This window comes from Trachinotus anak, unplaced genomic scaffold (genome assembly GCF_046630095.1).
Source record: "Trachinotus anak isolate AG129_WGS33_773 ecotype Australia unplaced genomic scaffold, CSIRO_AGI_Tana_v1 ptg000013l, whole genome shotgun sequence".
Taxonomy (NCBI): domain Eukaryota; kingdom Metazoa; phylum Chordata; class Actinopteri; order Carangiformes; family Carangidae; genus Trachinotus; species Trachinotus anak.
Genome location: NW_027273864.1, coordinates 1,594,713 through 1,618,900, shown reverse-complemented (window position 1 = coordinate 1,618,900; position 24,188 = coordinate 1,594,713). Strand labels below are relative to the sequence as shown.

The 24,188-nt window shown below is 41.3% G+C and overlaps 1 long non-coding RNA gene across 1 annotated transcript; it reads right to left on the bottom strand.

Annotated features, from left to right (window-relative positions):
* Positions 1–216: 216 nt before the first annotated feature.
* LOC139630658 (uncharacterized) lies at positions 217–8,298 on the bottom strand. The gene is made up of 3 exons (XR_011693201.1): positions 8,222–8,298; positions 7,935–8,132; positions 217–2,943 (listed from the first exon to the last, which is right to left on the bottom strand). It is a non-coding gene; the product is annotated as an uncharacterized lncRNA (long non-coding RNA).
* Positions 8,299–24,188: the final 15,890 nt, after the last annotated feature.

Sequence of the window (24,188 nt, the reverse complement as noted above, 5' to 3'; positions counted from 1 at the left end):
ACCTCGTCACATCCTCTCTCTCTCACACACACACACACACACACACACACACACACACACACACACACGGTTGTACATATGTGTTTTGTCTGTAATCATCTAGTTAGTAACCAATGTTTGTTTTAGTTATAGTTGAATTATAATCGGTTTAATATTAAGTAATGTTATTTTGAATAATTATTACTCTTATTAATAAATGTTATAATTTCACTTGTCGTTGTCTGTGATTATTGCGATTATATTTGTGATAATAGCTGGATTCACAACAGTCAGTGCTCGAATTTATCCTTCAATTAACCTTCTGAGACTGTATTTTGAACCATCAATTTGGTCATTGGTCCCTGGTGACAGGGTGGTGCCCCGAGGTTACTACTTGTAGTAAACATTTATATATATATTGGTGATTATCACTGATAATCATTAATATGATAAGCCAATAACCAAATTGCTCCTACCTGTGCCCCAACAACTGAATGAAAACCAGAAACAATCAGCTGTCTGTGAACACCAGACAGAAACCACTCACAGATTATGAGCAGCTTAGAGTCCACAATCCTCACAACCTTCATGACTCTGGACTATGGGAGCTAGAAAACAAAGCAGACACAAGGACAACATGAAAACTCCACACATTATGTCTTCAGTATCAGATCCATTCCACTCCAAGACGTCCTTGCTGTGAGTTTATGACTTTGTTTCTTTTTCACTATATATGATCATACATCCCATATGTATGAGGTTTGGTTGTTGGCCAGACAAAATAACATGTTAAAACACAGTGATTATGAGCTTTTTCCTCCTGGTTCTGTGGTCTTATACATCTCTATTGAATTACTAAGAAGTTGTTTTGTATAGACTGAAAAAAAGTGTGTTGTTTTGAGAAAATATTATTTTGAGCAGTTAGTAACAGACCAAATGACATGTTAAAACGAATAAATTCATAAAGCGATAATGAAGTGAGTCTGTTCTGATGTGTACAACTCCCCCCTCACAGGATGCTGTTTACAGCTCTGAGGCCTGCAGTGAGGGAAGGACTGATGGGATAATCATCATTAAGCATGAAAGCTGTAGATGTGACTAAACGAGCTTGCCTTCTAAGCCATTAACTGCATTTCAGTTCTGGCATCTCCACTACAGAGCTGTCTCTGAGCAGCAGCTACCTCTCTACGCTTTAGGCTACATTCACCACAAAATCTATCCACATGAGCTCTTTCAGGACTCCATTCGAGCAAAGAAAGACACCATTTGTGAAGACACAATGTATATTTGGAAGTTAATCAAGCTGCTTAATTTGCCTGGGGCCCATTACTCACTGTGGCTTATTGTGTGGTCAAGAAGACAAAGAGAGCATATCGCAAAAGACACAGTGCACCTTTAATCTTTGCAGGGCAAACAAAAAAAAACAAACTATCTGCCAATCACATAAATTGCAACATGCTTTTTCATTAAAAGTTCAAGAAATCTTCAGTGTTAGCAAACAGCCCCAGAACCCAGTCTGCTAAACAGTAAACACACAACTACTGAGTTTTACCTACACCATGCTACATGAAACCATTTGACTTTTAAATTTAAATTTAATCTAGCAGGCAAGGGTTTTAAAACCGCAAACACAATCACAGTTTAAAATGGATCTACCAATTGGGTTGTCCCTCATAAATAATCACATCCAGGGGTTAAAGTAATTAGCGGTGTGGAGAAATGTGATGGCACCATACAGAGCTAAAATCTCACATGCAAATCTCTCTGGACTGTCACAGTTATTCATCTACCTCTCCCTTAAATACTGCTGGGTAGTAGAAACAAAGTACAGGGAGGAAGTCTGTGTAGAAGTTTTTACTGGTGATTTGTTTGCTAATGCTTTTTCTTTCACAGCTGAGATACACTGCTGGCTGATGTACTGTAATTTAGCCCTGAGAAGGAAGCCAAACACACAGCTGCAAGGTGCCCAACTGTCTACTTAATACAGGAAATGTATGTGCTTTTTGTCAAATAGCCCATTATATCGCTGCATACCACCCTCCCCCTCCTTTTCTTGATAACCTTTCTGAATTCAACAGTTGCTGATAAAAAAAAAAAATACAGTTGGAAATGTGTGGCCATCACACATAGACACACAATTGCAGAATTAAACCGAGGCACAAACAAATTACAACCTTTCCTCCATTCACCTTCGAACTGCCTGAGGTAGCAAATGATTGAGCAATGATATCAAGCTCTCTCTTTGTGCAAATAAAAAAATAATAATGCATATAGAAAAAGGTATTCAAACGAGCTTTATTACAATCCAACATACTGGCGTGACCATATATTCTGCTGGTTTTGAATAAATACACATATTTTTCTCTCCAGGTATTCATTTAGCTGGTGCTGAGAGAGTTGTCAGGTAGAAAACTTGTACTTCCAAAATATTGTCTTTTTACAAGGCCAAAACCATGTTTTGTGAGGTAACTGTGACCTCGACCTTTGACCACCAAAATGCAATCAGTTCATCCTTGACTCCCAGGAAATGTTTGGGCCAAATTGTAAGACGTTCTGTTACGTCCCCAAGTGGTCCAGGGGAGTGGGGAGTAACAATGTTAAATAAAACCGGGGAGAAGGAATAACTAGGAAACAATAGTAAGGTCACAAATAAGCCAATTTATTATAAATTAAATAAGTTAACCAAAAAACCTTTAAGAGCAACACACCAGACAGAGAGAGAACACCCTCCCAGCCACAGGGAGTAACACGCAGACAGTATCTGGTGCACACACAAAAACTGGCCCACTGGCCGATAACAATGATCAGAGCCGTCACCACTTGCTAGCTCACATACACACACACAGCCTCACTCTGCCATCTGACCCACTGGTACCTGCACATCTCCACTCCCAGCCTTTATACCGGCTTTAATGAGCAATGGGACACCGGTGCGCTCACCCACTTGGTGCAGGAGGGCGGTACCTGGAAGGACAGCAGACAAAAACACACAGCATGACACTAACACGAAACACGTTCAATCAAGGTGTTACTGAGAATGAGAATGGGATGGATATGTATGGATAGATGGATGTATGGACAACCTGAAAACAATATGGCTCCAGCTCCAGCTGTCACTGGCGTGGAGGCATAAAAATACATTCAGTCTTGGTGGGATGACAGTGGGGTTCTGACAGTGTCCTGATGACCTGTTTCTAAAGGTTTGTGAGTCTAATAGGAGTTTTAAACTGTGGAGGAGAATGCTTTTCTTTGAACTAATGAAAGCTTGACAGTCACCAAAATTGGAGATACAAGGTATTTTTGAGTTGAATTCAATACTTCAAAAGAATTGTAAAGATTAAAAAAGGGGGGAGTTTAAGAGCAGCTTTTGTGCAAACCATTCAGTCTATTATGTCCTGGGTCAGCATGTGGTTTTGGTTAAATGTTAATAAACCTAACATGTCTTGTTTTGCGCTTCAAAGCACTGTTGACTTTTTCAGAAATTAACAGACAAAATATTTTTCTCCTATCCTTAAGTGCTCTGAGTTTCACGGTTTGTCTGTGTGCCAGTTCCTTTCTGGTTTTTCTCCCCAGGTTTTCCCTTGTCTCTCTGTGCTCTCCCTATGTTCCCTTGTGTCTGGCTTGTCTGTGTTCGTATGTAGGTGCTGTGGGCATGGGGCTTATTCTACCTGGCTCTTCAGAGTACCACATCTGCAAGCCATTATCTCATCAGCCACAGTACAAATACTCCGGTCTTTTCAACACTCAGTTTCTCCCAATTCAAGCTTCTCCCTTTCTCTTGCTCACTTTCCCATAAAATCCAGTTACAAACGGGCTTTTGGTTCCCAGCAGGGTTGTTCAGATGGACGATGATCTCTGTGATTGACAGTCATCAAAGTGATCCCTGATTGCTTATGCCTTTGCCAATGTCAAGACGATATTTGGCTTGTTTTCCCATTAATTTATCACCTTATTATTATCATCATCATTATTTGTTGTATTAAATTAATTTGAAGTTTAACTTGCCTTGCCATAGTCTCATGTAAATAACCGGATATAACCCATATTTGCAACAATAACACGTGTATACACGTACACACACATACACACACACACACACACACACACACACACACTGCAACCAGCTGATTGTCACTGCAGCACTGCTTGTTGTGTGTCACATCAGCTTATTCGCCTGCTGCTTTTAAGGTTGTAACTTGTAGAATAGAGAGAGAAGCAATGAACATCTGCTTTTTATGTGCCTCCCTTTGAAGATTTTGAGTGATTGTGAATACTGTGATTGTTAAATGTAAGTAATTAATGCTTTATTTGTGATGACAATTTTGTTTTAGCATAACCATAAAATGTATATATCATCTTATTGTCATCACTCTGGGTATCTAAGAAAAAACAAGACAGTAGCGAGGAAAACTGGACAAGCTGCTCTTTAGCCTTTATTTTGGTTTATTATTAAATAGATATAAAGATAAGAGGCAGGACACAGTTGACTGTGACATAAGCAGTACTGAAGGTTATGGTGGGAATGATGGCAATCAGTTTACAACAGAACACACACCCTGACAGACTTTATCATCGCTGGGGATTTTAACTTGACAAACCCCAGGACTGTTTCCCAGGCTATACAAACATGGGAAATGTGCATCCAGGGTAAGAACACCTCAGACCATATTTACACCAATATAAAGGATGCTTACAGGGCCAGACCCAACCCCGACCTCGGACAGTCAGACTGCCTCTTTGTTTCTGATCCAAGTACACAAAGCCCTTGCTAACAGTGCTAAACCCACCAGCAGAACAAGTTGGCCTGAGGGACTTATCTCTAAACTCCAGGACTGCTTTGAACACATAGAGTGGAATATATTTTCCCACCAGACAGACCTGGAGGGGTATACTTCATCTGTACTGTCATACATTAACTACTGCATGGACAATGTAACTGTTAGCAAAACCATGAAAGTGTACCCAAATGAGAAACCATGTATGAAACAGTAAAGTCAAGCAGCTGCTCAAGGCCATGAACGCAGCCTTCAAATCAGGAGACACCTCAGCCAACAGCATTGCCAGAGCAAACCTAGAGACATAAGGTCAGCAAAAAACACCTCTAAAGGACAAATAGAGGAGGACTTCAACAGCAAGTCCAACCCACGGCAAGAGAGCCTCCAGGCCAAAACAGACTACAAAAGGAAAAATAACACAAAGCACACGCCAGTCGACCACAACGCAATTCCAGTGGGGGAGCTGAAAAACTTATTTGCTCGGTTTGACAAGGACAATAACCAACCTCCAGCCAGCCTCACACTGTCTGGGCACCCACAGACTTTGGTTCTCCACATCCACAAGGTGCAGCAGGCCCTCTGCCGTGTCAATACACACAAAGAAGCCAGGCCAGATGGTGAACAAAGGCGAATACTCCAGGCCTGTACAGACCAGCTTGGTACTCAGGTATTCACATAAATCTTCAAACTCTCTCTCTAGCATCAAGCACAGTCCCTGCAGGCCTCAAATCGACCACCATCGTGCTTGTACCCAAAACATCTACAGTGACCTGACCATCTCAAAATGCTTTGAACGACTGGTTCTCAACCACATCAAAAACACCACCCCAGTCGACACAGACAACACCAGTTTGCTTACAAAGCAAACAGATCGACCAAGAATGCCATCTGAGTAGCTCTCCACTCTTCATCTGGAAAAATGCAACAATTGCATCAGGATGCTGTTTGTCGACCTCAGCTTGCCCTTCAACACCATTTTACTGGGAAAACTGGTTGACGAACTCCACACACTGAGACTAACGTTATCCTTATGCAATTGGATCCAGGATTTCCTCATCAACCCCCCTCAAATGTCAGACTAGGAAAGCATACATCATCCACCCTTACCCTGAGCACTGGTGTCCCCCAAGGCTGTGTGCTGAGCCCCTTCCTTTATGTGCTTTTCATCCATGACTGCCAGCCCATCCACGGCTCAAACACAACTGTTAAGTTTGCGAATGATACAGTAAGACTCATCACAGACAACGATGACGCTGCATACAGGGAGGAGGTTCAGAACCTGTTGATGTGGTTTGCCGACAACAACCTGGTCTTAAACACCCAAAAGACCAAAGAAATAATTGTGGATTTTAGGACAAACAGGAAGATGCCACACGGTCCAGTACACATCTACTCAGAGGAGGCGGAGAGTCCCCAGTTTCAAGTTTCAAGGCATCTACATCACCGAGGATCTCTCCTGGGGTGTCAATACTGCAGCAGTGGTGGGTAAGGCACAACAATGGCTTTATTCCCTGAGGAGGCTAAAGAGACCCAACCTCCACCAAAAGGTGCTTGTGAATTTCTACAGATGCACCACTGACATGATGGAGGTTGTCATTTCCTGAGAGGGACCAACCTAACAGTTTAAAATATGTAGCTACTGTAAATAACTGTATTGTTTGTTCCACTTATTGAAAACTTTAGAGACACTGTAGGTTGACATTCTAGCCCTGAGCTCATGTTGTACAACAGTGACAAGCTGAACTGATACATAAAGAGCCAACTGAACAAAGCAGATTTTCTCTATTGCTGTAATGTTTAATTTATTGTTAGTCAAATAATGTTAATTCTTCCTCAGTGGGACATGGATAGGCAAACTGATGCTACAAATAGGGCTCAGGTGCTGTGTTTGTGGCTGCTGAATAAATCTTGTTCATGTATGGCATTATACCATTGACGGCTATCTATGAGAGGCACAAAACTGGGTGATAAACCAGTGTAGCATACCCAGGCCACATCATCATAATCTGAAATCCTAGTGAATGGGGCACCAGTCTCCAAAGAGACAAAAATTTATGAATCCATAAATTCAGTGACTTCTCAATTCAATGGATCTCTAATCTCTACTTCAACGAAACACAACAGCACAATGACCGATTTTCAGACATTTATTAGCATTGCTACTATTTACAGAGTAAATACAATGTCTAGTAGGATGAAGAATGGAATAGAAGACCAGGTTTATGCAGTGGTGGGAGAGAATGTTTGGTGGCTATTTGCAAATATGCTATACAACTAAATGATAAGCTACTTTATTTACGAATGTAATCTGATGAATGAATATTATCTTATCTCGACATCAACCCAGTCATGAGCAGAAGGAGAACTGGCTGGAACCAAAGCAGCTGAATAGTAATCTTGACCTCTTCCCAGAGGTGTCATCTGTTACCAAGGTGACAGTTCTGCCAGTGTCTCTCCGAGGTTTCAGCTTCAGGCGATTGTCACCTTGTGTGTAGAATGGTGATCGTTTGGTCATATGAAAGCTATTATCTTCAAATCTATATGTTACATCCCAGTTGATTTTTAATTTTACTTAGATCTGTGTCTGTGAAGAGTGACTAGTTAGGCTTGGAATGTGGCTTAAAGCCTAATTTAAGATTCTGTTATCTAAAAAGGGAAAGAGGAAGAGCAGTAAACCTTATGTAGCCCTCCCAACCAACTCTAATTTATTACAGAATTGTCATGGTAAAATCCCTTATACCTGAGGACACCTTTAGCATGGGAGCTGAAGTAGCGGGTGTCTACTAAAATATTAACCTTGTAATGTGTTTACTTAAACTAGAGCAAATGACTCTGCCTAGGGTGCAGAGAGGGCCTGGGTAGCTTATTTTATAGCTATATTGTCAATGTGAGCTTTAACACTCCCATGCATGTACCTTTAACACACTATAGCCCTAATAACACCACATTCAAATAAACCCTGTGACTGCAAATACACATTGCAACAGAAAGAACGTTTATTACACAGAAAGAAAACATAGGCAATCACCCTTTATTTTTTTTTTTCCTGGTGAACCTTTGAGTCCATAAAATAAAATAAAAATACCTGGGGTTTTGTAAGTCAGTTATGGTAACATATCGTTGGCGTGCATGTTGTGTTGGAGCTCATGTATCTTTGTGAAAGTGTTTCTCAGTACTCACGGATAACCACAGTTTCCTCAAACCCTCGGCTCAGAGGAATAAGGTGAAAGGAGATTAAGAACACTAGTCCTGCTGACACATCCTGGTGCAGTAGCAGGTTCTCTGGCAACAGCGTGGATCCTGAGCACCCTCTACAGCAGCAGCAGACCAGGGGTAGGCATACATGGCGGGCTATAGGTCCAGAGGTAGGCAGGCGCACTAAGCAGAATTTCAAAACACTAATAAACTCACTGTTGGTTCTCATACATTTTCATATTGTCACCAGTTCAAATAATGTCCATACTCACTCAGGAAACTCGGCGCAAAATATTTCTCCCTCACACACACGCGGTGTCCTTCTCCCAGCTAGCGGGGACGAGGCTAATCAGAATCAGAATCAGAATCAGAATCAGAATCAGTTTTATTGCCAAGTATGTTTTCACATACAAGGAATTTTTTCTGGTGATTGGTGCAATTGATCAGCAACAGTGGGGCTCTCTAGCCTTGTTGATGAGGCTAATAGCAGATGGGAAGAAACTATTTTTGTGGCGAGAGGTTTTGGTCCTGAAGGACCGCAGCCTCCTGCCAGAGGGGAGTGTCTCAAAGAGTTTGTGTCCAGGGTGGGAGGAGTCAGCTACAATCTTCCCTGCACGCCTCAGAGTCCTTGAGGCGTACAGGTCCTGGAGGGACGGAAGATTGCAGCCAATCACCTTCTCAGCAGAGTGGATGATACGCTGCAGTCTGTTATTGTCCCTCTCCGTGGCAGCAGCGTACCAGATGGTGATGGAGGAGGTGAGGATGGACTCAATGATGGAGGTGTAGAAGTTCACCATCATAGTCCTTGGCAGGTTGAACTTCTTCAATTGCCTCAGGAAATACATCCTCTGCTGAGCTTTTTTGATGAGGGAGCTGATGTTTAGCTCCCATTTGAGATCCTGTGTGATGGTGGTTCCCAAGAAGCGAAAATGCTCCACGGTAGCCACGGGGGAGTCACACAGGGAGATGGGGGTGGGTGGGGCTGGGCTCTTCCTGAAGTCCACTATCATTTCCACTGTCTTCAGAGTGTTTAGCTCTAGGTTGTTCTGCCTGCACCAGGTCACCAGACGCTCAGTCTCCCACCTGTAGGCAGACTCATCGCCATCAGAGATGAGTCCAATGAGAGTGGTGTCGTCTGCAAACTTCAGGAGCTTGACAGACTGATGGCTGGAGGTGCAGGTGTTGGTGTACAGGGAGAAGAGCAGAGGAGAAAGAACGCAGCCTTGCGGGGATCCAGTGCTGATGGTCTGGGAGTCAGACACGTGCTTTCCTAGCTTCACGTGCTGCCTCCTGTCAGACAGGAGGCAGCTCTATACACTAACTCTATATAACTCTAGCTCTATACACAATGATAATGGCGTCGCAGACATTCAGTACAATTCCCGGCTGAAACAGCTTTGAACTCGGCTCACTTCCACATTTGGTACCGGTAACACACAAAGAGACCCTCCGGTTTAAGGTTTTAGTAACAACAGTAACTTTGAACGGTTTCAAATGGCTTACAACTACTTTTCCATGGTGTGTCACTCTTTTTCCTCGTCTCTCCCCGTTACTAGCCCGAGCCTCGTCTCCTCTCTTTTTTTAGTCCCACCCTCTTCAGAATCCGGTAGGTAGTTGACACTCATCTCTGACAGGCACGGATTTGCTAATAACAGATTGATACCTGGTTACTCAAATAAACAAAAGAAACGTCATGAGACATTCACAGACCATAAAGAACATGGAACATTTTAGTACCTTCCCCAAATGAAGTGCACTTATTAATTTCTCTGTATTAATTCAAGCTTATTTCACCATAGAACTAATTTAACCAGCAATATTGCAAAATTATGCTTAATATTTGTAAACCAAACACATGTAAATACATATCATTTATAGCAGGGCGCTACACATAGTTTGTGTGTGTGTGTGTGTGTGTGTGTGTGTGTGTGTGTGTGTGTGCAAGTGAGAGAGAGTTCAGGATTACGACCTTAGTGTTAATCATAGTCCTTTTGGTGTTACTTTTCCTATATCAGTAATAATCAAATTCTAATTCAGAGTCTTATTGTTACAAATTTGGAGAATCTGGTTGTTTACTCCAATCTTGTGGGCATTTCTTGATCCTCTGGAGATGACCCTTTGACCCATGGTCTGGGTGTATATGACCTTTATTAGGTCACAGAGACATATAGAGCTGATCTGTTTGTGGAGGAGGGATGCTTTGTCTCTGCTCCCTATCAATTTGATAGTTTGATGCTGAGGAGAGTAAGAAAGTGTCAATTTTGTGTCCATAACTCTGCATGTCCTTCCTATGAACTTCTTTTGATGGCTTGTGGCTGATGCCAGGCCACATATGTCCGCTACACCAGTGTTCTTCTACTTACATGTTGTTGCTAAAAACAATTTAGTGTGGAGCTCCTACTCCACTCTAAATACCTAATGTGGAAAACAAATGAATGTCCCAACTTCTGTCATCTACTAATAGCAGGCAGAGGTAGCATGCCACTGATATATTACCGCAAAAATCTGGGAGGAGATCAGGGTGGATGGTGTGGTGTACACATCATAAAACTTCCAACATGCAATTCAAGGTTTTTGTCACAAGCTGGTTATTTATCGAGGTCTTTTCCCAGAGTATATATGGCTGACACTGATTTATCTAGACACTATTTATCTAGGCTTTATGGTATAAGGCCTAGAAAAAGTACAAATTATTTTGGTTTTTGGCTCTATGTATTTAAAACCATCTCAAATTTGAGCTGAGGAGATTAAACAGTTCTGACAAATAAGAAATGAATTCTGAAAGGAAATCACTTCAACATGACATTTTTATTATTGAACTTTAGAAGGCCAAGCCAGGGGCGGCCCGGTAGTCGAGTGGTTGGGGCACGTACCACGTAGGCAGTCGCCGGTTCAACTCCCTATCGGCCCGACTCTTTCCTGCATGTCATTCCCCTCTCTCTAACCCCTTTCCTGTCAGTCTGCACTGTTCTATAATAAAGGCAAAAAAAACACAAAAAAAAAAAAAAAAAACAAGGCCAAGCCAATACTACTAACTTGAGAGGTCTGAGGCGTATATGCGGTGGAAAGCACGATGCGTGCAGAACATGCACTAATACACTGGTGGAAGCTGTATATGCTGTGGAAAGCACGATGCATGCAGGACATGCACTAATACACTGGTGGAAGCTTTATATGCTGTGGAAAGCACGATGTGTGCAGGACATGCACTAATACACTGGTGGATCACATATTGGAGATTGTATGAACATCCACTCCTGACAGGATATTATCCTGCTGACACTGGCCTGTTCATCTCTATGACTGCTGTCTGTATCTATGCTTCTGTTTCTCTCTCTCTTTTTTGAGGATGTGATAGACGACAGCTTCATTGAATTTCTGAAATGGGACACATTCCACCATCCCCACAGTATAGTAAAAAAAAAAACAGCCAGATTACACTGTAAAAAAGTGTATCTGAGCAGTAGTTGCAGTAATGTAATGTTTTGAAAGAGTCACAATAATTTTTCTGCTTCAGTGACATTTGTCAACTTTTCTGGACTATATCAACTTGAATTACACCTTAATTTGCTATTCTCATTTTAGTAAAACCATTTGAGTTAAGTGTCTCTCGTGGTTTCTCTTCGTGTTGTGCATCTAACGTCATTAAAGAGTCCAAGTACAGGTTTAGCAAGGCGGTGAGAGAAGCTAAACGACTGTACTCTGAGAAACTTCAGCTCCAGTTCTCAGCCAATGACTCTGCTTCTGTCTGGAAAGGGCTCAGAAAGATCACAAACTACAAACCTAAACCCCCCCACTCCATTAATGACTTCCGTCTGGCCAACGATCTGAATGAGTTCTACTGCCGCTTTGAAAGACAGTGGGACAAGCCTGACACTAACCTCCACATCAGAGCCACATCAGAACCCCCCTCCTCCCCTACCAAAGGAACGTCTCTCTCTATCCTGGAGAGAGATGTCAACAGGCTTTTTAAGAAGCAGAACCCCTGCAAAGCAGCCGGTCCTGACTCTGTCTCTCCATCATCCCTGAAGCACTGTGCTGATCAGCTGTCTCCAGTGTTCACGGACATCTTCAACACCTCACTGGAGACCTGCCACGTGCCAGCCTGCTTAAAATCCTCCACCATCATCCCTGTCCCCAAAAAACCAAGGCCCGCAGGACTAAATGACTACAGACCCATTGCCCTGACCTCTGTGGTCATGAAATCATTTGAGCGCCTTGTCCTGTCCCATCTCAAATCCATCACTGACCCACTCCTGGACCCCCTGCAGTTCGCCTACAGAGCCAACAGGTCTGTAGACGACGCCGTCAACATGGCTCTCCACTTCATCCTCCAGCACCTGGACTCCTCAGGGACCTATGCCAGGATCCTGTTTGTGGACTTCAGCTCTGCCTTCAACACCATCATCCCGGCTCTGCTGCAGGACAAGCTCTCCCAGCTGAGCGTGCCTGACTCCACCTGCAGGTGGATCACCGACTTCCTGTCTGACAGGAGGCAGCACGTGAAGCTAGGAAAGCACGTGTCTGACTCCCAGACCATCAGCACTGGATCCCCGCAAGGCTGCGTTCTTTCTCCTCTGCTCTTCTCCCTGTACACCAACACCTGCACCTCCAGCCATCAGTCTGTCAAGCTCCTGAAGTTTGCAGACGACACCACTCTCATTGGACTCATCTCTGATGGCGATGAGTCTGCCTACAGGTGGGAGACTGAGCGTCTGGTGACCTGGTGCAGGCAGAACAACCTAGAGCTAAACACTCTGAAGACAGTGGAAATGATAGTGGACTTCAGGAAGAGCCCAGCCCCACCCACCCCCATCTCCCTGTGTGACTCCCCCGTGGCTACCGTGGAGCATTTTCGCTTCTTGGGAACCACCATCACACAGGATCTCAAATGGGAGCTAAACATCAGCTCCCTCATCAAAAAAGCTCAGCAGAGGATGTATTTCCTGAGGCAATTGAAGAAGTTCAACCTGCCAAGGACTATGATGGTGAACTTCTACACCTCCATCATTGAGTCCATCCTCACCTCCTCCATCACCATCTGGTACGCTGCTGCCACGGAGAGGGACAATAACAGACTGCAGCGTATCATCCACTCTGCTGAGAAGGTGATTGGCTGCAATCTTCCGTCCCTCCAGGACCTGTACGCCTCAAGGACTCTGAGGCGTGCAGGGAAGATTGTAGCTGACTCCTCCCACCCTGGACACAAACTCTTTGAGACACTCCCCTCTGGCAGGAGGCTGCGGTCCTTCAGGACCAAAACCTCTCGCCACAAAAATAGTTTCTTCCCATCTGCTATTAGCCTCATCAACAAGGCTAGAGAGCCCCACTGTTGCTGATCAATTGCACCAATCACCAGAAAAAATTCCTTGTATGTGAAAACATACTTGGCAATAAAACTGATTCTGATTCTGATTCTGATTACTTTAATCTCTTTTCCACATTTTTCCACCTGCAGTTGAGACGCCATTTTGTCGTGCATCGGTAACTCGGAATTAAGGTAAGTGTAATGCAAGACAAAATTACATTTTGTTTTTCAAATAATGTATTATGTTATATAGAAAATGATCCACATTAATTGGTTGTTTAAATTTTGTTGTTTAAGTTTTTGTAAATGCAATGAACTGAACCAGCTATTGTAGTTCGCTAGAGAACTGGTTGGTTTTGAGGGTGGGACTCTGATGGCTTAATGACTGAAAGTTGTATATTTATGATGTGTACAGATGTAGCTGATTGCACATTAACAGCAATACTGAGCTAGGTAATGCTAACCTCAGCTTAGAAGATGTGACTTTGTTATAACTTTGGTTTCCCTGCCACCAAAGCCGTTACAGCACTCCCGCACGCAGTTCTTGGTTGTCTACGGAGTTTCAGTTTACATGTTGGCACGCACGGTCCTAACTTTTGAGCTATACTCAGAGAACCATGGCCACGGTGATATGGTAGGTGCAATTTTATCATAACTGTGGTGCTTTTTAAAAGCTTCAGTTTACTGCCGCTGCCCTCATTGCCGCTAAATAATTAATATCGTTGACCTGTAACAGTTTGCATGCCATTGTCATGAACACGCGGAGGTGCGTATGGCTGCGGACCAAGAGCACCAAACCTATCTGTCATAGTATCTTGTTATGCGGACCAGCCTCAATGGCAGGGCATAGAAATTTCCCCTCCCTGTAATATTAATGGACTTTCAATTTTCTTCTCATTCTACTTTCCTGGACTGATGGTGGTTACTTCAACCCTAGACACAAGACTCATTGCACTACTTAAGGTAAGTTATACTTATAGAATACACTACTACAGTTCTGTTAACAAGGATGTATTGTTACAGTATGTACAGGACATTGTGTTCTGGAGTGAACAAAATAATTTAACTGAAATTTATTTCACAAGTTACATTAAATGTGAAGTGACATGCAGGTGATGTGGTAGTTAATGTGACTATTAATTTGAGGTTTGACAACAGCTTTTGTTAATGTTGTAATAATTTTTCAAAAATTAGATGACACAGTATTTTGACTTGCCAACATATGCCTGGTAAACCCTGTCTCTTTGTTTTTCTAGCATTATGCTGCATGTGGAGATGCAAAGACTGCAGGAGGGTGTTTACAAGAAGATCTGAACTCATTAAAACCAACATTGAGGTTTAGGCTAGAGTAAGTCATGTGTCAGTTTTTAAATAGGCTGCTGGAATGCAGTCAGCAGAAGTTAATTGGACAGGGATGTACACTAAGTTGCCATTTTTATTAAGTCATTTAACTTTAGCAGGATAATGCACATGTAAAATGTTAAATTAACCATGTGAATAATACACCTGCTTATCTGAACTCAGTTGCCAGTTTATTAGGTCTACCTAACTAAAATTAATGCAGTCTTATACAACAGTCCTACAATAAATTCTCCCTCATATTATCCTACTTCACGGAAATAGGCAACCAAATCAGAGTCATTAAACTCCTAGAGGGGATTTGCCTAACGTCAAACCTTAGTAACTGTGCTTGTGCTCTTTTCTCAGACTGCCATGGCTGGTTCAACACCTGCAAGACTGAAGGTGATTTTGGAGGAGAACAACACTGAAAAACTGACTCTTCCAAATTACATACCAGAATCACTAGGTGACCTTCTCAGCAAGATAAAGACTACCTTTGGGTTAAAGGGCAACACCAGACTGCAATACATGGATCAAGATTTTGGCAATGACTTCTTCAATCTGAATTTTACTGCTAAACTTAAGGATTGGGGACAATCAAGGTAATCCACTAGCGAACAAATCCACCTTTGATCAGTGCCACTGAGAACACATCATCTAATTCTCTTTCATTTGAGTCTGACGACTGTGTTTGATTGGCATCAAATTACACATCAATCTTCTCATCCCCTGAATCTGTGTCATCTCGAAAACAGCCGTGGCCAGAGAAATTTACAATTCTTCAATTTTCATATGACACAGAGCTGCAACTTGAAAATGGAAATTCTGAGTACCAAGTGAGCCACAAAATGATGACTCTGTGAAGGCTCGTACTTTTGTCAGGATTGGACCCCGGAGCAGATTCAGAGACAGACAAGCAGGTGAAAGAAAAAGGAAGGTTTGTTGTTAGACTTCAGCAGATTGGAGTGGTCAAAGTCTTTTTTCCAGGCATTAAGCTAGGAAGTTGATGAATCCAGCTGGTGAGTGGCGTGACAGGTAATGGCTGCGGAGTGTGGAGACAGAGGGAGAGTCAGGGTTGCGGGAGCAGGATTGGTCTCCCAGCAGGAGCAGGTAGCAGCACTGGTGCAGGAAAACTCTGGAGCAAGGAGAAACACAGATGAGCACTTTGTTCTGGAGAAAACACGAAGCGAATATCTAAGTTCAAACACAAGGGACTAGAATGGCCTGAAGTGTTACCTCGAAACAAGCAGAACAATCTGTCAGAGAGTGGCTGATCAACCGGGGATTTTAAACTGGCTTGATGAATGATGGGCTGCCGGTGTGTCACGCTGCCAGTGCTGCACCACGACCCTGCCGGAAGGAAACACACAAGAACACAGGGGAAGAGGAGACAGAGGAAAGACACACAAGGAAACACTGGGGAAAAACCCCAGCCAGGCTGTAACAGACTCTTAGCTCCCGAATCAAATCTGATATCCTGAGTAGATTAGCAGAAGAAAAGTACAAAGCCTACCCAGATGATGCACATTTCTGCATAGTTGCAGAGGCCTTAATCAAGAAGCACCCTTGTTTGAAAGAACCTCATTCAATGGATGCTACAGTTGGAAACAGCGACTGAAGTACAAAATGGGAAACTACAGGACTCAGCTCAAATTGCTGGGGTGTCCAGAGCTGTCGGTAAATTCCATGAAATCCAAAGCTCCAACAGATGATTTCCCTGCTAAAGTGAAGAGACCAAAATAAGCTGAAGCTAACTTTTATCGATCTTTTTCTATTGGCAAGACTCTGGAAAGCCTTGAAAAAAACGAGACATGTGTTTTTGACAGAGATCGGAATAAGGAACAATGAAAGGGTCATCGCAGACAAAATGGCTCTCACATTTGCCTACAGATGACAGGAGGTGGTAAACCAAGCACCTAGCATTCAGGACTTCAAGGAAAGATGGCCTGCACTGTTATAACAGAAGGAGGTATAATGGAACTGAAGTGATCAATGTTTGCATCTTGGTTTTGTTACAGCAAGCTTTTATGAGATGGTCATAATTCAGTGTGGATAAGACTAAGTATGACACTGTCTTTTTTGTTTTGTTTCAGATCAATGCAGAGTTCCAGAGACTCATGGCTGTTCCTCTTGAGGAGAAGTTCATGGCCTAGTTAGACATGCACTCAAGTCAGCTGACCAGAGTTATTCGTGCCAAAGGAGGGGCAACACGCCAAAAGACTGCTGACATCATGGACACTATGAACCAGGTAGATCTGTTTCATCAAAGGAGACCCTGGTTTTCCTTGGTGACTTAGAGGGGTGTCACAGTTTATCTATTTCGTAACGCTAAAGAGACGTACACATAGACATCAATTACAACAATACTTAGGTTGAAGTGATATCTCCCCTTACATCTGATGTCAGAACAACTTTTGTCCCAGAAAGCATGCCTGTTTGCATTCATCATGTAATTTACTGCCCTCTTGTGGTGGCAGCAGGGTATTGTCTCTGGAAACTAGCTTGACTTCCAGCTATTGTACCTCTCATTTCTGTAATTTTCTTTTTTTGAAACTTTTTATTTTTAAACATTTTCATATTGTACAACTTAAAGCAAAAAGGAAAGATAAACTAGAAAGAAATAAAGAAAGAACCAAACTGATGCCTTGGGGTGGACAACATATACAGGTCATCATAGAAAGGGTTTAACATAATCAGAGCAAAGTAACATACAATAAAAGTTATACCAGCTCCCTCTCTTCAGCTATGTAAATAGACCATTTTTTCCACCTTTTTTTCTCTCAGCTCTTTTTGGAGTTGTATAGTATAAGTCAACTGTTCAAAAAGGTGCAAGTGTTTATCTATACAAACAAACAGGGCTACAGTAGGTCCATTCCTCTGAAGGCAATGCTTTATAAAAGCTTTTTTCCCTGCCGCCAGCAAGATCTTTAAGAGGTATTTATTATCTTTACTTATCAGGGATGTGACCAAGAAACAGAAGTGAATGTTATATCAATACTAAAACCCAAACATTTGTGATAATTGTTGCCACATTCTTCCAAAAAAACTGAATTGAGGGACAAGACCAAAAAACATGGGCATGATCGACCATGATTTCCCCACATTCTCTCCAGCAGCCTAACTGGGTTCCAGTTTGTTTAGCTTTTTGTTTAGGGGTAATAAAAAAACGAATCAAGCTTTTCCAGCAGAAGTCTCTCCAAGGAGGTGGTTGTAGTTGGTTGGGGACAACTGTATTGTCCAGACTCTCATCCATGTGTCCTCAGTTATTTCAATGTCTAGGTCTTTTTCCCATCATTGTTTCACATAGTCTGTGGAATCATTTTTCAGTGATGTGATGCCATAGTACAACTGGCTTATTAGTCGTTTATCAGATCTAGAGTTATAAGCATCAACAAATAATTAAATAACAATTGGTTACTTTTTTGGACTATGGCCTTTAACCTTTTGTGAAAATCATCACGAAGTTGTAGGTACCTGAAAAAGTCCTGTTTGCTTAACCTGTATGTTTGACATAAATTATCCCAATTTTTAACTATCTTGCATAAACTAGTGATGCCAGAATAATCCCATTGTCTATATCCATGATCATACAATGGCGGCATGTAATCAGGGTCATATGCTGGCCAGCTAAGCAGTTTAACTCTGGAGTTGAAAGTATTGAACAACTTCTATCCATATTTTTAATGAAAAATTTACTCACTGACTTTCTGTCTGCGGTATTTGCTTCTCCCTATCAACACAGCCTATTAGTACCTGGGCTGGTATGTCTAAGAAAGTAAACTCTATTGTCTTTCACTTAGCTTTGTAAAATGGATTACACCAGCATACTATAGGCCTCAGTTGATCTGATATATAATAACCCTTCAATGATGGGAGGGTCAGCCCCCCCATCTCCATAGGTAACTGAAGGGTAGAGAGTTTTACTCTAGGTCTTTTATTATTCCAAATGAATCGTGAGATATGTTTATTTGATTCTCAAAATAGTTTTGAAGAAATTTTGATGGGAAGTGTTTGGAAGTGTGTGGAAAAGATATAATAATCTGGGGAGAATATTCATCTTAATTGATCTGATTCTATCACCAAAATCAAGGGAAAGGATACTCCACCCATTAAGGTCATCGTATATTTTTTTTGTTAACGTGATTATAATTAACATGTTTCTGTCATTTTCATGGATGTGACTGTGTCCAGTTAAAGACTGGAGCTTGTCAAGTGGAGCTTGTCGTATTGCAGGATTACATGAATCCACAGACATGTATGCAGTAAACAAGCTAATTACACTGATTTACTATCTCTGTGTAAAATCTTCAGTAAGTTTGAGAAGTTTGAGACAGAATATTGTTGCAGGAGGAGAGCAGCTCCTTTCAGGTATAGATCACTACGCAGGTTGTGTGTGGACGAGAGAGAGAGAGAGAGAGGGACAGGGAGAGAGAGATGGCGGTGTTGCTGGCAACTGGAGCGGAGAGTTACCTGTTGAGCTCACACACTCTCGTTTTTTATGGACTCTAACATCATAGATTTCTGTTTTTAAATAAAGCAAATGTAGGAGTTTAAAAGTAAGAATGTCTGTCTTCAGATATGTGGAAAAATAAAATTAATCAAGATTATTTTGCCCAAGACAGAGGATCTTCATCTTGGGAGAGAGTGTATTCTGAAGGCTCTCATCATCTTCCTGGGAGAAGAGGCAGATGACCTGATCAAGGAATATCTATATCTTGTAAGTTTCAACAGCACATTTTTGTCAAAAGAACACACAAAAAAATCCTAGATTTATAGTACTGCTGTAAAAGGAGATTTTCTCAAATGTAGCACCTGAAGCGTAGTTGGATTGATTACGTCTTGGATAAAATGTTATGTCTAGCAACAATACAAAATATATTGGATTGGATGTTTTTTTTAAAGGGTTTATTATCATTAGTTGATTGCACAAGTTTAAAGGAATAGTTTGACACTTTGGGAAATCTCTTTCTTGCTTTGAGTTAGATTGCCAGATTGATACCACTCTGTTGGCTTTTTGTGTTGTGTGGTGGTATGCAGCCTAGAAATAGTCCTGCGCAAAACACAAACACATACATTGGCACATTGACCCCAAAAACTGGCACATTGTGGCTAAATTATGTTTTCACCTTTGAACCTTTTACAGCATCTTAATAACGCAGTCATTATGATTATGTAGCCATTGTCCTTAACAATTATGCAGCCCTAGCAAAAACCTTTCACACTGTGGCGGTAGATACTATTTTTGTGTGTTTTTTTTTAATTAGGATTAGGCGTCGCAAGAATCTGAGTTATCACAGCGTAGGCTCAGGCTAGCTAAATGTTTCTCCTATATGTAGTGCATAGTTACTGCATAACAGCACAAAGCGATGCCAGTGATGTTGGATGGTGAACATGGTAAACATCATATATACTCAGAATGTTTGCATTGTCATTGTGAACATGCTGGTGTTAACATTCAGTGTAAAGCAATGCCTTTGGCACAACCTCACACTAGCTAGAGTTTTAGTCTTGTTTGAAATCTACAAACCTGGCAATTTAAATCTTGGCATCTGAAAATTAGCAATTTATTCTTTTCAGACAAATATTTCTTATTATATTAAATAATATGAAATGAACTGCCTTACTATTCTGTAACCCATGTAATGTTTTTAGGATTTAGTTGAATCCTTAGATATCTATCCAATTGAAGGGCCAAAATGTAAAATATAGGGGTGGTTTCCCAGACAGGGATTACATTAGGCCAAGAGTAGGCCTTAATTTAGGATAGTTAATCATGATTTAATAAATGGCTTTCTGAAGCACAGACTAATTAGAAATTACAAACACCAGGACTACGGAGTTTTGAACTAAAGCAAACAAGATTAATTTAAAACCACCTGTGCTAGTCTGAATTAGCTGGACTAAGGTTGCCTATAAAACATGGAATGGACCCAGAAAAGCCTGAAATTGTATGGAACTGGAGAAGCAAATCCAAGGACAACAATGGCAGCAAAAAAGACACAGCGATCAAAAAAACTTTACTGAGAATGAGAAGACTCTTTTAAAGATAATAGTCTCAAGACACCCCATCATTGAAGATAAGAAGCACACGTGCTGTGGAATCAAAGAAAAGGAATGCATTGAAATCCATCTGTAATGAATTACAGTGGGGAACACAATTTTTGTTGAGTTAGGTCTGACAGCTGTTTTTAACAAATTCTTGGGTGCGGAATCCAAAACTGATCTCAGTTTTTCTCTATCACGTCAAGTTTTTGAACTAAAGGATCCCCGTTTTCTCAAAACATATGAAAAATACTGTACTAAGATGGAATAGTTACAAGCTTTGAAAACTAAAAAAACAGCATAAAACGAAATAGAACGGTATGCCCATGGCTACAAGGTTAAGAGAAAAGTCAGCACAAATTCTCTTAATTCCTACTATGCTAGCTTTCTGTTTGCAGATATTGATAGTACTGACCAATGTTCCCTCTAAGCTGCGCGCTTGTGCAATCGCGCACTGCTCACACATTCTCAGCGCACAAGAAAATCTATACAGCGCATAAAGTAAAATTCAACATAAACTTAGTGATGTGTCAGCTCAAAGAGCTGGCTCTTTTAAGTGAATGATGGGAGCCGGCTCACATCCGTCTGCGAGCTGTTTTTTTTTTTTTTTTTTTTTTTTTTTTTTACTTTTCGCTTTCGGAAAAGTACCTGTGGGTGCTGCGGACGTTGGCTACGGGTGTCACGTGCATGCTGTGCAACCAATCATGTGAGAATTGACAAGGATCATACCACCGAGCAGGGAGGGGCGGGGGTAGCAGCGCTGAGACAGTGACAGGAGGAGGCGGAGGGAGAGACACGCTGAAGGAGAGAGAGGAGTGAAGACGAGAGAGGAGTGTGGTGCAAAGATGAGTGAAAACAGAAAAAGAAGTAGTATTTGGATGCATTTTGATAGTTGTGACAACATGAAAGCACAGTGTAGAATTTGTAAAGTGAAGCTCTCCTATCGAGCAGGGTATATTTCTTTTTATTATATTGTTTATTTATTATTATTTTTACTCTATACCAAAAACATTTTGGTTTTATTTTAACAAAGCACATTTACTTGATTGCTGTATTTCTATTTCTATTTTTTTCAGTACTTTACTTGTTTTGTTAGGTGTGTGTGTTTAAATTAAAAAAAATAAAATGTCAATAGCTGTCCTATTTTAATTTCTATGCTTAGGTTTTTATAGGCATTTTCTATCTGCTTTGTGTAGCAGAGTGGTTCTTCAAGCAAGTTAGAGAGTTACAAGGGATTTTACAACTGTAAATGCAATTGGCTACAGCAATTTATTGAAATTTAAGTGATATATGTGTTCAAATACAAATCACAAGTCAAAACAGTGCTAAATTTGGCTGAATTCTAAAAGGTATAAGTGGTAAAATGGAGAGCTGTTTGGGAGCCGAAAGAGCCGGCTCTTCTTGGTGAGCTGAGCCAAATGATACGGCTCACTAAAAATAGCCGAAATTTCCATCACCATTGTAAATTAATTAGAGCAATAACATTTTTTTCTGTAACTTTTTGCAGTGTAACCCAGTGAGTGACAGATGTCCAGCCAATGATACGATACGGTTCACTTGCGCTACGCAGCCAATCATAGCATTGACATTGCTTGTGTAGGTGCCCTTCCCATACACGCAGTGGCGCCGTGCAAGTTAGCTAGCTAACAACAGTGCATTTCATTTTAAGTGGGCCAAGTCACTTATATTAAAAGTAAATGTATGGATATTGCTGCTGTAATTTGATTCTTTTAATAAGCCATGTAACTTGCTATGATCCCAGGTGTTGATCAGGTGTGATACTGGTGTGTGGCCACAGCGTGGACACCTGATGTTGCTAACAATGGTCCTCAGTGTGCTCAGAGAGCTTGTGTGTATGCCCAGACACATGAAAAATTAGAGGGAACATTGGTACTGACCTATTGGGAGCCGCACACACCTCTCACCACACTGTCTCAATTGTGACTGCACAAACAAGTTGCCACGTAGCTGTTGATGAGTCCAATCGTAATCAGCTGGCAAGTCTTACTACAGCTAATCAGTGGAGCTGTGGAGAAAAAACTTGATGTGCTAGAAAAAAAACTGACTGCAATTTTGGAATCAGCATGCCAATTTTAGTTTTAATCAGCATAAAAATCTAACTCAACAGAATTTTTTTTTCAAATTGTTCCCCAGTGTTATATTTTGCCTTTTCTTTCTTTCATTTCAAACTATTATTTGTTTCTGTTTCTTTCATCTGATGTGAAACATGTCTCATTTAATGTGTGAACTGTTCTTTTTTCAAGCAGTGTCTGCCACTACTGGTCAACAAAACAAAAGAGTCACAATCCACGAAAGGCTGGCTATTGAATTTCATGAACAGTAGTTCAAGTATCTTAAGGAGGAGCACAGCATGAAAATGAAGATACTCCAAGTGGAACAGGAAATGAAGATGAAGGAGAAAGAGATGCAACTGTCTGAAATGTCATGAATCCAAATACATGAATCTGAAATAAATTTATTTTATTAAATCATGTTGGATGTTTTGGGTGTTTCTTTTAAAATACATTCATTCGCTCATTACATGTGAAAATGTATCTGATCCCAGCTGAAGTATGTAAAGGTAAATAATTTCAATAATAACTACTTAAAGTGACACAATGCAAAAGCATCTCTGTATCTCTGTGGTCTGTTGTAAATAGTGGCACATCTGCATTGTCGTCCTCTAGTATTGGAGGATCTGGGCATTTTGCTGTTTCAAGTAGTTGTGAAGAACAGCTGTTGGAATGATGACAGTGCAGCATCTTCTTGGTTCTTTTCCAAAGGGACTGAAAACAATCAATGTCAATGTTTGACATTGTGCAACAATGTTTGAAAACTGTAACTGGGGAGTGCATACACCTTGGACATTTATGTCAAACCAGTTTGTTGTCTTCTCAATTTACAAATAGCCATGCATACTCTGTGAATGACTTTACATACTGTTGGTTCACTGACACCACATAAATCCTGAGCTCTGAGAAAAGACTTTAGCAAAGGATGGCCTTTTTTTATCCTTAAAAATGTCTCCTCCAGGCAGCTTCCTTGCTCCTCTGAATAGCAGTAAGGGAATTAAGTTTTTCTTCTTGATGGTGGACAGAAACAATTTCCAGGTCACCCACAGAGTGAGGAGGAAGGAGATGCGAAATAATGCAATGAGAAGCCAGACTGAGATCAGGTGACTGGCTTTGCAAGCCAAGATCATCCCACATAAAACACTTTTGGCTGCGCTGGCTGTATATTTAAGACTGTCATCTTCCAGCACTGCCCTAATATTGGCTGAATATGTAGAAAAGGAGGCTGCAGTTGTTTCACTGCTCACCCAGTATTTATGTGAACACATATTGCTCAAAGCCTAGTCAGTGCTTTAATATAAGTCATGGTTTCATTTTAAAATCAAATAAGGTACCTGGACTGCAGGCAGGCCAGTTTAGCATCCAGACTCTTCTACTACAGAGCCATGCTGTTGTATTATGTGCACAGTGTGGTTTGGCATTGTCTTGCTGAAATACGTAAGGCCTTCTCTGAAAAAAACATATGCAGCATATGTT